Source organism: Rhinopithecus roxellana, chromosome 19 (genome assembly GCF_007565055.1).
Source record: "Rhinopithecus roxellana isolate Shanxi Qingling chromosome 19, ASM756505v1, whole genome shotgun sequence".
Taxonomy (NCBI): Eukaryota; Metazoa; Chordata; class Mammalia; order Primates; family Cercopithecidae; genus Rhinopithecus; species Rhinopithecus roxellana.
Genome location: NC_044567.1, coordinates 5,876,882 through 5,881,485, shown reverse-complemented (window position 1 = coordinate 5,881,485; position 4,604 = coordinate 5,876,882). Strand labels below are relative to the sequence as shown.

The window sequence follows — 4,604 nt, the reverse complement described above, 5'->3', positions numbered from 1 at the left end:
CCCCTAGACAATCAGTTCTATCATGGAGAATCACTAAAATAAACCCTCTAAACAAAGACTTGCTCTAAATTGTGTGTATAGATTCCAGGAGCTCCAGGAATTTAAAGGAATAGAAACCAAGAATGTCAGAGCTGAAAGAAATCTTAGAGGTCAACTGGAGGCTGAGTGCACTGGCTCACACCTGTAATCCCAGTATTTAGGGAGGCCAAGGTGAGAGAATCGCTTGAGCCCAGGAGATCAAGACTAGCCTGGGAAACAAGGCCAGACCCTATCTCTATGACAATTTAAAAAAATTAACAAGGCATGGTGGCATGCATCTGTAGTCCCAGCTGCCTGAAAGGCTGAGGTCACAGGATCCCTTAAGCCCAGGAGTTCAAGGTTACAATGAGCTATGATGGCACCACTGCATTCCAGCCTGTGTGACATAATGAGGCCCTGTCTCAAAAAAAAAAAAAAAAAAAAAAAATTAAGACCATGTTCTGGCTGGGCGCGGTGGCTCGCGCCTGTAATCCTAGCACTTTGGGAGGCCGAGGCAGGTGGATCACATGAGGTCAGGAGTTCAAGACCAGCCTGACCAACATGGAGAGACCCTATCCCTAGTAAAAATGCAAAGTTAGACGGGTGTGGGGGCACATGCTTGTGGTCCCAAGTTACTCAGGAGGCTGAGGCAGGAGAATCACTTGAACCCGGGAGGCGGAGGTTGTGGTGAGCCAAGGTTGCGCCAGTGCACTCCAGCCTGGGCAATAAGAGCGAAACTCTATCCCCCAACAAAAAAAGACCATGTTCTTAGCCACCCTGCCACGAAGCCAATGGGTCAGTTAAAGCAAATGAGGGATTCCGTAATGGTCAGCATTCAGTGATGTGCTGGAAGCAGGCACAGTGGCAAGTGCCTTTGTCCCATCTACTTGAGAGACTGAGGCAGGAGGATCACTTAAGCCCAGTTGTTCAAAGCTGTAGTGCCCTGTGATGGCACCTGTGAATAGCCACCATACACCATCCTGGCAACATATCAAGCCCATGATCAGAGTATTTACACCATGGACATAGGCAAATGCTACAAATCAGGGTTCCCCTCTCCCAACGTGGCAAGGTAGTTGTTAAACCCTTACCAGGATATCACTGGTCAGCATATTTTCCCTAAAATTATAAAAGGGTACAAATGTATCTGCATAGTAGGATGAGCATGTCTGCTGGAGTGTGGCCACAAGTGTAGCTATTGAGGTCCACTTTGTGCATCTAAGGGACTAGGCACAGCTGGGTGCAGTGGCAAACCAGGCGTGGTGGCTCACGCCTATAATCCTGCACTTTGGGAAGCTGAGGCAGGCGGATCACCTGAGGTTAGGAGTTCAAGACCAGCCTGGCCAACGTGGTGAAACCTCGTCTCTACTAAAAAGCCAAAATTAGTCGGCCACGGTTGTGGGCACCTGTAATCCCAGCTACTTTGGGAGGCTGAGGCAGGAGAATCGCTTGAATCTGGGAGGCAGAGGTTGCAGTGAGCTGAGATCACACCACTGCACTCTAGCCTGGTCAAAAAGAACGAAATTCGGTCTCAAAAAAAAAAAAAAAAAAAGTCAGGCGCACAGTGGCTCAAGCCTGTAATCCCAGCACTCTGGGAAGCCGAGGCGGGCCAATCACCTGAGGTCGGGAGTTCAAGACCAGCCTGATCACCACGGAGAAACCCCGTCTCTACTAAAAATACAAAAACTTGGTCAGGCTTGGTGGTGCATGCCTGTAATCCCAGCTACTCCGGAGGCTGAGGTAGGAGAATCGCTTGAACCTGGGAGGCAGAGGTTGCAGTAAGCTGAGATCGCGCTATTGCACTCTAGCCCAGGCAACAACAGTGAAACTCCATCTCAAAAAAAAGAAAAAAAAAAAAAGGAACTAGGCATGTGTGCATGCATTTGAAGGCATGAATTATTAAATCTAAGGTCTTCATTGTCAGTGAGCAGATCAGTGTGCATACCTTAGGGCATTGTATAACGAGTCAAAGAGTAAGGGAGGAAGCAGGTATATCTAGATGGTGTCAGTGAGTACCTAAGGGACCAAGTTTTGTGTTTGGAGGTTATGTAGTTAAGACCTCTTATGATGGCTGGGGGTGGTGGCTCCTACATAGAATCTCAGCACTTTGGGAGGCCAAGGTGGGTGGATCACTTGAGGTTAGGAATTTGAAACCAGCCTGGCCAACATGGCGAAACCCTGTCTCTACTAAAAATACAAAAATTAGCCAGGTGTGGTGATATGCGCCTGTAGTCCCAGCTACCGGGGAGGCTGAGGCAGGAGAATCGCTTGAACCCAGGAGGTGGAGATTGCAGTGAGCTGAGATCACGCCATTGCACTCCAGCCTAGGCAACAAGAGTGAAACAACATCTCAAAAAAAAAAAAAAAAAAGAAAAAAGAAAAAAGAAAAAAGAAAAAGATTTGGCTTCAAATAACAGGAAAACACAAAATAATAGTGGCTTTAGTAAGACAGAACATTATTTCTCTTTCTCATAAACACTCAATACTTTCCTGGCAGGGGAGATACCATTATCCTGAAGGTGGTTTTCTCAGGGCGAGGCTCATCCATTGCACTCCGAATGTGCCGACTCCTGCGATTTCCCCGAATGTGGGAAACTCGGCTGCGTAATTTGTGGTAGTGGGGGACTGTGTTCGTGCTCTAGTAAAATAAAAAATAAAAATAAAAAATAGCCTGGGCATAGTAGCTCATGCCTGTAATCCTAGTACTTTGGGAGGCCAAGGTGGGCGGATTGCCTGAGCTCAGGAGTTCCAGACCAGCCTGGGCAACATGGTGTCTCTACTATTAAAAAAAAAAAAAAAAAAAAAAAAAAGCTAGGTATGGTGGCGTGCGCCTGTAGTCCTAGCTACTCGGGAGGCTGAGGCAGAATTGCTTGAACCTAAGAGGCAGAGGTTGCAGTGAGCCAAGATCATGCCACTGCACTCCAGCCTGGTGACAGAGCAAGACTCTGTCTCAAAATAAATAAATAAATAAACACTCAGAGATTGGTGGCGTAGGGCTGGTATGACAGTCTGCTCCGTAAAATCCTTGGGGATTGAAGCTCATTGGACTCATGGTTCCACTATTCCTCTAGGTCCAAAATGGCAGCTACATTTTGAAGCTCATCGGAACCTCCATCTCCCGAGTTCAAGCAATTCTCCTGCCTCACCCTCCCGAGTAGCTAGGATTACAGGCATGCGCCATCATGCCTGGCTAATTTTTTGTATTTTTAGTAGAGACGGGGTTTCAACATCTTGGCTAGGCTGGTCTTGAACTCCTGACCTCGTGATCTACCCACCTCGGCCTCCCAAAGTGCTGGGATTACAGGCGTGAGCTACCGCGCCCAGCCACAGATGACTGATTTTATCTCAAACAATGAATAACAATCATAACTGACATTTATTTGTGTGCCAGGCATTGCACTATATGATTTACTACATTTTTTTTTCTTTTTTTTTTTGAGACAGAGTCACGCTCTTGTCGCCCAGGCTGGAGTGCAATGGCACAATCCTGGTTCATCGCAACCTCTGCCTCCTGGGTTCAAGCGATTCTTCTGCTTCACCCTCCCGAGTACCAGGGATTACAGATGCGCACCACCACGCCCTGCTAATTTTTTTTTTTTTTTTTTGAGACGGAGTCTCGCTCTGTCGCCGAAGCTGTAGTGCAGTGGCCAGATCTCAGCTCACTGCAAGCTCCGCCTCGCGGGTTCACGCCATTCTCCTGCCTCAGCCTCCCGAGTAGCTGGGACTACAGACACCCGCCACCTCGCCCGGCTAGTTTTTTGTATTTTTTAGTAGAGACGGGGTTTCACCGTGTTAGCCAGGATGGTCTCGATCTCCTGACCTTGTGATCCGCCCGCCTCGGCCTCCCAAAGTGCTGGGATTACAGGCTTGAGCCACCGCGCCCGGCCTATTTTTTTGTATTTTTAGTAGAGATGGGGTTTCGCCTTGTTGGCCAGGCTGGTCTCGAACTCCTAACCTCAGGTGATCCACCCGCCTCAGCCTCCCGAAATGCTGGGATTATAGGCTTGAGCCACCGCGCCCGGCCATGAGTAGGTATTATTCTATTTCACTACTGTGGATTGTGAACCATAAAGACATTAAAATAATTTGCCTTAAGTTCCTGTACCGTATGTAGTGGAACTGAGCTTCGCAGCCAGGCAATCTGACTTCAGAGTTCAACTTAACTTAAAGGCCCTTCGTAGTCAGAATCCTTTGTATGTGATTCCAACAGGTTAACTCCGTTAGGGCAGAGGGCTATTTTATGCTCAATATGGAACCCTTGATGGCCAACACAGCGTTTGGCACATAAGAGGTGGTCCAAGGGCATTTGAAGACCTCCAGGCAGTGGAGGGGCAGTCGAGGAAGACCAGGGCCCCAGGCGCCTACGTGGGCGGAATGCACAAGCTTGGGCCTTGGCGGCCGGGGCTCCACGTCCCAGCACTAGCCAACAAGGGCCTCGGCCGCGCGCGAATATTCGTGCCTTCCTCGCCGCGAGGCTTTGAGAATCTTGGCCACTAGCTAAAGGCGGGGTCGCCTAACCGGTAGCAACCGGAGACACTCAGCCCCGCGGCAGGAAATGCGCCTCGTGGCTTCCGGCGCGTGCAGAT

The 4,604-nt window shown here is 49.0% G+C and overlaps 1 non-coding gene across 1 annotated transcript; it reads left to right on the top strand.

Annotated features, from left to right (window-relative positions):
• The first annotated feature begins 2,500 nt into the window (after positions 1 to 2,500).
• Positions 2,501 to 2,660, top strand: LOC115895007. The gene has a single exon (XR_004055217.1). It is a non-coding gene; the product is annotated as a U1 spliceosomal RNA (small nuclear RNA).
• Positions 2,661 to 4,604: the final 1,944 nt, after the last annotated feature.